The 8,832-nt window shown below is 53.7% G+C and overlaps 1 long non-coding RNA gene across 1 annotated transcript; it reads right to left on the bottom strand.

Annotated features, from left to right (window-relative positions):
- Positions 1–1,276: 1,276 nt before the first annotated feature.
- On the bottom strand, positions 1,277–5,562 carry LOC109271806 (uncharacterized). The gene is made up of 4 exons (XR_002082125.2): positions 5,402–5,562; positions 2,151–2,247; positions 1,458–1,614; positions 1,277–1,351 (listed from the first exon to the last, which is right to left on the bottom strand). It is a non-coding gene; the product is annotated as an uncharacterized LOC109271806 (long non-coding RNA).
- Positions 5,563–8,832: the final 3,270 nt, after the last annotated feature.

Below are 8,832 nucleotides of genomic sequence, written 5' to 3'. Positions count from 1 at the left end.
GAGAACTGTGATCCCTGGGGGAAGGGTGAGTGACTGGCATGTTGTGAGTGCCCAGAAAAGGTCGTCAGTTGTCACTATCGTGACTGGGCACAGGGTGGTGGGAAGAGAGCATTGGGATCCAACAGAGCCTGGCTCCGCTTTTCCCATCAGTAGCATTTTCTGGCTATCTGACCCCGGGCAAGTCACTGACCTCTCTGGGCCTCATTGTCTCTACCTGTGAAATGGGCACGATACTACCTTTCTCCCAGGTGTTAATGTGGATTAAGTTAGATAAGGGAATATAAAGTGATTACCACTTAAGGGGGGCTCAATAAATACAGTACTTGTTGAATGAAAGAATGAACATGAATCACATCGCTCTGTCAGGGTCCCGAAGGGGTGGGACAGATTCTCCGTCATCAGCCCGGGTGCTCCCTGAGGAAGGGGGTGCAACTTCTGGGCTTGCTTCCTTGAGGCTCATCTACAGAACCCAACGAGGCTCAGCATTTCAGATGATTTATTCCCTTGGTCCGTATGGAATGCGGAAACAGCCCGTGTAGAAACCCACAAGGGAAGACAGAAACAGCTTTTCCTTTCCTCTTAGTAACGGGGGACAAGCAGGTCCTGGGACCCAGCCCTTAGCTCTGCTCCCGGGCCTGGGAGAGGGGATGTTTGTGCCCGCAGAGGTTATGAGAGCATCAGGGCATGCCTTCCTGGTGAGGCCAGTGGGCTCACCCCCTTTCCTTCTGGCTGTGGCCGCTTCAGCCACACCCTTGGCACTGCCCAACTCTAGCGGCCATACTAAAAGCCCAAACTGTGGGGGAGGGAGGCGTGTTGGGGGCTGCAGGGAGGAAGGAGGGCAGAAGAGACATGAGCGGGGGCGGGGGGGGGGCGGGGGGAAGAGCTCGGCTTGATGCTGGTAAAACCCTCCCCCAGGCCCCATGACTTCAGAGAAACTGCCCACAGATGCCGGTGGTGTGCCTGGCCCAGCCGTTGGTTTGTGCCTAAAAGGAAGTTTCCCCGAAGACTCTCTTATCTCAACCGGCCTGGTGCAGCTGCCGAGAAGGAACGAAGGAAACAATTTGCTCCCTGGCCCATCACCACATGCCCACTCCAAAGGCTCTTCCTGGCTTTCTGCGTCCCCGCCACACTTCTGAGGGAGGGAGGGGAGGCGGCTACTCAAGCTGGGGGTGTTTACGGGTCTGAGGGCTGCCTGCTGGCGGCTGAGAAGGTTCTAAGGGACTCTCGTTTCTGCCCCACCCCCCTCTCCCGCCGAACAGTACCGGGTACCTGGAGACCTCAGCTTCTCCTGCTGTCTGTTAGTCCTACATGGGCCTCCTGGTCAGCCTGGCCCTTTCATGCCACGTCAGTCCTGGACGTGGGGTTGCCCGACACAGCAAATAAAAACACAGGACGCTCAGTTAAATCTTCATTGTCTGAAATTCAAATCTAACCGAGCATCAGTCTGGCAACCCTACCTGAAAGGAGTGGCTGGAAACTTCCCCCTAGGTGATTCCTTCAGGTGCTTTGATGTTTCTCTCCTTCCTTCTCATCTTTCTTGTGGCTTTGCCAGTGAGGTTCCCGGTGTAGACACTGCATTTGGGTCCCTGTTCTGGAGATGTCCATAATTTCTGCCTGCAGAAAGCCATGTGAAACAAATCAGGAGCTGTCTGAGGGCAGAGGCAGGGTCTCCCTCCTCAGACTAGGAGCTCCCTGAGAGGGAGGGGCTTTGTGTCACCACTCCCCGCACCCCGCCCCCCAGCCCCATCATACTGGGAGCCTCTGTTTCTCCTCTCCATCATGATTGGGACCATTCTCTGGAGGAACTGAAACTGACCCCCAGGCCTGACCCTTTCCGTAGGCTCAATAGAGTCTTGAGTGCTGGGGCCTGGGGGAGTCCTAGCAGAGCCTGTTACTCAGCAAACCTCCATCTCCTCTCTTCTGATGGTCCGCCAGTGGTAATCCTCTCCCCCGGCCTTGTTTTTGCAGGCAGTGGTCTCAAGAAATCCCCAGAATCTGGAAGCTTACAGTGGAAATTCTGCTGTGGGAGCCTACTGAGCTCTGGCTGGGGCCAGGTCACAGACCAGCCCTGCAACCTTGGGCAGGCTCTGGTTCCTCTTAGGGTCTCAATGTCTCTACAGGTACAATGGCAAGGTATCTAGCCTGCTGACCTTGGAGTAGTGTTTTCCAAACTGCAAACTGTGATCTGTCGGTGGGACATGAGGTCATTTTAGTGGTTTGGAACCAGTATTATGCTTTTTCCTAAATCTGAAAGAGAATAGAGGGGCACCTGTGTGGCTCAGTAGGTTAAGCATCTGGCTCTTGATTTCGGCTCAGGTCATGATTTCGAGTTTCATGAGACTGAGCCCCACATTGGGCTCTGTGTTGACAGCACAGAATCTGCTTGGGATTCTCTCTCTCTCTTCTCTCTCTCTCTCTCTCTCTACCTCCCCTACCCCGTGCTCCCCCCGCCCCCGTCTTTCAAAATAAATAAATTTAAGAAAAAAGAATTAAAAAAATGCAGACAGGCTTGCACACAGTAAGGATAGATATTGTTTGTTGAAACTCTTGAAATATGTGTGTTCGTATGTGTTCAGGGGTCACAGTGTAGGATGTATTTTTTCACGTGGGTTATGGTAAAACAAAATGTCAGGAAGACGGTACCTTAGAAGGTATTGTGACAGAAGGTGGCAAGGGCAGTTGGAGACCCTGAAGTGGGTGTCTGCTACTTTTCTACCTCCTGGGTGCCAGATTGGCTGGCCACCCCCTCTCTGGGCTCTCTTTCACTCTCCTGGGCGGCCATCGTCCTGCTGGCGTCTGTGGGCCCAGACCCATGCTCCCCAGAGACCAGGTCATCTCCCGGCTGAGAGCCCTCAGGGGCCTGATCTGGTCCCCTGGCCAATGCCACAGAAGAAGGTACTGGGATCCTCAGCCTGCCCAGCTGCCTGTCTCTGCCCAACAGTAATACTGTATTGGGAAACCGAAGCTCTGGCCAAATGGAGAAACACTGCTCCCTCCCTAGCTTTCCCAACTTCCCTCCACCCTACCAGGCCTAACACTCATTAACCCCTTCCTGGGGACTGGGGGAGGGGCCTTCTTCAGGGGTGGTGGGGTCTGGGTGGGTGGACAGGACAGAGAGGGTGAGGGCCTGGGGACCCTCTGCTGTGCTGACAAATCTCTGGCTTTCTGAAACTCACGGCTCTGTCTTTCCTCTGGGGAATAATATCCAGGTGTGACCCATATTCTGGGGGAGAATTTGAGGATGAAACAGGAGGAAGTTGGGAAAGACCTGGCAGATTGCTAGGATGTTATATCCCTGCTCGCCTCTATCTCTGCGGGCGCTGTCATCCTGGGGTCCAACTCACCTAGGGTAAAACAGGCAGAACGGGAATAGACCCTGGAGTTGGGTCAGGCTCAGTCAAGGAGGGGAAGATTTGGTTTGGGGAAAAAAAAAAAGGTAAAACCAAAAGCTCTTAACCTGTGGGCTTTCAGTTTGAGGGAAAGAACAATCTTGTCTCAGGTCACCAGTCTGAGGGAAGGGATACAGTCCTTCCCTCAGGGAACCCCAGTCTGAGGGGGAGACACAGCCCTGCCCTCAAGGAGCCCCAGTCTGAGGGAGGAGACACAGCCCTGCCCTCAAGGAGCCCCAGTCTGAGGGGGAGACACAGCCCTGCCCTCAAGGAGCCCCAGTTTGACGGGGAGACCTAGCCCTGCCCTCAGGGAAGCCCATTTTGAGGGGGAGGCCTGTGGAAGTCTATCTCCTTGATCCTTCTCCTTAGGATGGTGGCTACAGCAGGGCCCTGGAGGCTCTGAGCTGGCTGGTTTGACGAAGAGTATGGCAGGGCATTACTATCCTTTTCCCTGCAGTGTTTGCCTGTAGCCTTAGGAGGGGTATGGTCTGGAGAATGCCAGGGAAGATTCCTTTCCCTCGGCCATACCCACCATCACCCTGCTAGCTCTCCCCATCACTGGCGGACTACAGGTCTGAAACCACTTCGTTAAATCCCTCCTTAGATTTAGGGCTAGAAGGGATGTTGGAGGTCGGTGAGTCCCAGATCAGAGGAGGAAACTGAGGCCTAAAAAAGGGAATGAATGCTTCCTGAGGTCATACAAGGAAGTAACTGCAGACCCTAACTCCCCGGCATGTGCTCTGGGCTAGATGGAGACTCTGGGGGATGTGGGTCCACTCAGCACATGCGTGAGTGGGAAGGCACCGTGACCGTGTGTGTGTGTGTGTGTGTGTGTGCGCGTGTGAAGGCGGAAGGGGTCCAGTACAAGCTGCTCCGGGTCCTCTGTGAGCAGATGGGGGTCCTCCGTGAGGGGTCTGGCTATCTCTGTCTCGGGGCAGGGAGGGCAGGGACAGGCCTGTACCAGGGACACTGGACAGGTCTTATACATACCATCCCCATGCCAAGGCCACCCGGCCCAACCCTCTTGGGACCGAGGGCAGAGGCCAATGAGTCACAGATGACTCAGGTGCTGGAGGCCACAGCCACGCGTGGCACATGATAGCCGAGAAGAGCTGGGCCTGTTCCTGGAGAGATTGGTGACCTGGGAGGCTGACACTGTGAGTCTCCTTTCCTAGAGGACACCCAGTCAGAGCTTTGAGGCTGGAGGCTGGGCCCCTGTGGTGGGGCTCTCCTTTCCCCCTGCATCTTTGATCCACTGGCCGCCCAAGCGGTCCTCTAGGGGGACAGAGGCGGAACTGTACCGAGCTGTCCCTGCTCCCCCTGAGGTATAGGGTTAGGGTTGCTCTTAATGGGAGAGAGTTTTCCCCGCCCCTGTGGAACCGGCACTCAGCGGCGCCCTGCCCTGCCCTGCCCCTGCCCTTAGACGGTGTCAGAAACTCCACAGCCTTGACCCGCCGCTTGATCCTAAGGCCTGGGCCACAGGATGAGACAATGTGGGGCATAGACAGCATCCCGGGTTTGGGGAGGAGCAGACTGGGGATGGGAAGTCTCGGCCTGGCAGGGCATGCCCCAGGGTCTCTGTCCACCTGAGACACCCTCCTGATTACAGGGTGAGCAGCCACGACCAGACACTGTAATCTGCCATCCTCCCTCCCGCCAAGGGCCTGTGGCAGCCTTTCCGAGTGCTTTTTTCCAACTGTTTCTTAAGAACTCTGGGAAGGGGGAAGCCCTCATCCCCATGGGGTGAGGCCAAAGATAAAAAGAGGTGAGGAGAAGGAGGAGGGAGATGAGGAGAGAGGGAGGGTCAGCGAGGGGGTGGGGGAGGAAAGAGGGAGGGAGGGAGAGAGGGTGAGGAGCAGAAAGGAGGGGTGAAGGGAGAAGAGAGATGTGCAGTTCGACAGCAGAAGGCTTTCTCGGGTTGACAGATTGAGGCGGTGGGGGGAAGGGAGGATGTCCATTCTCTGTCCCTCAGACCCCGGCTTAGATGCTCTTCCTTGGAGAGACCCACTCACCTCATGGCCTCAAGCAGCAGCCTCCTCCGCCATCACTTTCTACAATTACACCCTTTAGCGAGGAAAGGGTGGCTCAGATCTTGTCACTTTGGAGCTCAAATCCCTGCAGCAGTTCCTCATTTCCCTCAGAGTAAAGCCCTCACGTGGCCCTCAAGCACCTCCATGATCCCTTCCGGGACTGGCTGCCTCTCTGATTTCCATTTCCAGCTCCTCCCCTTCCATTGCTTTAACCCCACTGGCCTCCTTACTGTCCTTCAATCAGATCCAACCTGCTCCTGCACCAGGAACGCTGCACGACCTTTCTCCTCTGCCTGGAATGTTTTTCTCCGGATATCTCCAGGACTTACTCCCTCACCGTCTTTCAGGGTTTTGCTCAAACAGCACCTTCAAAATGAATCCTCTCCTGAGCCACCTGTTTAAAATGGCAACATTACCCACCCCACCCCCCATCTCTTACCTTACCCTTTTGCCTAAACGTTGATCCCTTCCTAATGCTCTCACATTATAAAACGCACTTATTTGTTATGTGCATTATGTGTTATTGGTCTCCCCGCAGCCAACTAGAATTTAAGTTCCATGAGGGCAAGTATCTCCGTCTGTTTCATTCACTGATGTATCTCTTAAGTCCCTGGAACAGCACCCAACACATAGTAGGTGCTCATTTTATGGAGGGAGTGACTAGCACTTACCCTGTTGGAGGGACCTGTTCTGTCTGTGTCTATCACTTATCTCCACTCACCCATTAATGTCTCTGTTTATAATCTGTCCCCCCACCTGGAATAACAGTTCCACGAGAGCTGGGGCTTTGTCTACCTTCTTCCCTGGTGTGATCCTGGCACCTCTTGGGCACAGAGTAGGCACTCAGTAAATATTTGACGGAAAGGACCTGAGGTGGAGACCAGGGAGAGTAGGAAGGCAGGACAGTGACCAGGAAGAGGCCCCTATGGGGGGTGGGGGTGGGGGGGGTATTCCTGCAGAAAAGGATAGAGGGGTATCCATCGGTCACTTGGAGGCCCCTTAAGAATCCCCCATTCTGAGTGGGGGACATACTCATCCAGGCCTGTACATACAGACACACACACACACACATACACACACACACACACACACACACACACACACACACACTCCAGGATGATCACACATCTGTGCACACAGCAGAGAGGGGGGAAAAAAGGCCAGAAACTGTATGGCCAGGTTGATGATGGCATCAGCCTTAACCCCTGGGGGCTTTCTGGAGAAGGTGGCCTAGTGCTAGAGTGGCACATGAGGAAGACCATCTGACAACGCCAGTCAGAAGTAGACAAGGACCATGTGGAGGAACTGGGGTGGGGTAGAAAGAGGAAGGATGTGGCCGGGGTCAGCAGAGGCCTCAGGCAGAGCTGAGGCAGGGCTGAGACGGGCTGGTCCAGACCCCAAGGGCTTAGGTTTGGGGTTCAATGGGGCCTTACAAGATACAGAGGCGGAGGAAGAGGCTGGGTTTCCCAACCAGAATCCCTAGAGGAGGAATCTGTCGCCTTTCTCTAGGGGAGAAACGGTCAGCGTCGCCCTGCAACGCAGGAGGCTCCCAAGGGGAGCTCTGGTCTCAGGGTCTAAAGCCCGTGTCTCCCTCAGAAGGTGGCACCGAGAGTGTGGTTTCGTATTTGATCCCAGCAGGTAGTTTTTTCCAGTAAAAAGAAACTCTTGGCTTATAAAAAAGAACCGTGCCCAAATCCAAATAATTGCACTTGTGTAACACGAAAATGGGCTGAGAGGGCGAGCAAGAGTTAAAGAACCACAAACACCAGGCATGAGGTTGTCCTGCCAGCCCCACGGCCCCTCTCCTTTGGCCCGAGGGGGAGGCCTGGCCGCCTGCCGCACGGTGTGGAAAACCCAGAAGGAAAACAATTTTGAAATTCTACTTGTGATGGATACACTTCTGGCCATTTTGGCCATTTTTCAGAGCCAGGCCTCTTCTTCCCCATCCTCAGTCACAACCTCCTTTGAATTCTTTAAAAGGCTCTACCTTTTGTTGTCATGTGGGCTCACTGTTATATAGCACATTAAATGGAACAGGTTTGCGAGCAAAGGACATTGAGCTTTTTTCCTGAAATATGACTGGTAACCCTTAGCTTCCCTTGTAACCTGTGACTTTCCTATACCTGTGAATGGTCCTGCCGCCCCCATGTCGCTCAGGCCCAAAGCCTGGCTTTCGTATTTGATCTCTGCTTTTGCTTTATCCCCACATCCAAATCCATCAGCAATCCTGGGGCCTGTTTGACTTCAAAAATATTTCCGTCACTTGTCCACTCTTCCCACCATCTCTCCTGGGTTTTGTGGCTTCCTTGTTCCCCTCCGGTTTCTCCAATTCTTGCTGCTCCCGGCAGCCAGGATAAGCTTTGACACAACACATGGGATCATGCTGTCTCTCTGCCTAAACCCTCCACACTCGAGCCTGCCTTCCTCACCTGCCTCCTGACCACCCCTTCCTCCTCGAGGCCATTCTCGCCTCCTGTACACACTGATCCCTCTGTTCCTTGAACGTATCAGTTTCATGTCTCCCTTAGGGACTTTGCACTTGCTGTTTTCTCCTTCCGGAACATTCTGGCTCCACCCCTTTGCATGGATGCCTCCTCCTCACCTTTAGGACTTGGCTCAAATATCACCTCCTCCAAGAGGCTTCCCCTGAGCACCTCCTCTTGACAATATCACTTACATCCACAATTATGTCACTTTTTAGTTTCTCTGGCTAAGTTAATTTTATTTGTTTACTTGTTTCTTGTCTTTCTCCCTCTCTAGGATTCCAGGACAGCAGGAACCTCGTCTGGGTGATTTACCACTACATGCTCATGCCTAGCGTTTGGGGTTCAATACGTATTTGTTAAATGAACGAATGAACGAACGAATGTTCCGACTCTGCCTTTGCTAAACTTGTAGGGATTTTGCAACTTCTCTTACATAGTCAGGAGCTTGGTAATCTGTGTGCGCTCTCATTCCAAGGATTTTAGGCTTGCCTGGCCAATCAAGTCACAGCTCATCAACTCTTGGTGGTCCCACCCCTGCCAGCAGGGCAGAGAGTACACGGTAGGTTCTCGGGGCACACTTGTGGGACTGAGCTGGTTACCTCAGCCTGGCTCCTGTATTGATTATCCGTGTGACTTCCAGCAAGTCAGTATATCTTTTGTTGTTTATATTCCGCGTCTGCAAAGATAAAGAGGTTTGTACAGATAGTCTCTAAGATTCTGTTTGACTTTCAAGGACCAGGATGAATTAACTAGCTTAGGGAGGTTTTGTGCATTGGGAATGGGTGAGGGTAGGGAGAGGATGTGAGCAGTTTGGAGGAGGGCTCAGACAGGACTTCCTTCCCAGGGCCTTGAGGCCTGGCTTTGGGGGACCCTTTGGCTGAGATTTGCTCCCCCAAGTTTAGGATTTGCCCTTTGTAGTTTCCTGCT

This window comes from Panthera pardus, unplaced genomic scaffold, assembly GCF_024362965.1.
Source record: "Panthera pardus isolate Hobbes unplaced genomic scaffold, ASM2436296v1 HiC_scaffold_17, whole genome shotgun sequence".
In the NCBI taxonomy this organism is placed as follows: Eukaryota; Metazoa; Chordata; class Mammalia; order Carnivora; family Felidae; genus Panthera; species Panthera pardus.
This window is presented reverse-complemented; position numbering and strand designations above follow the sequence as displayed.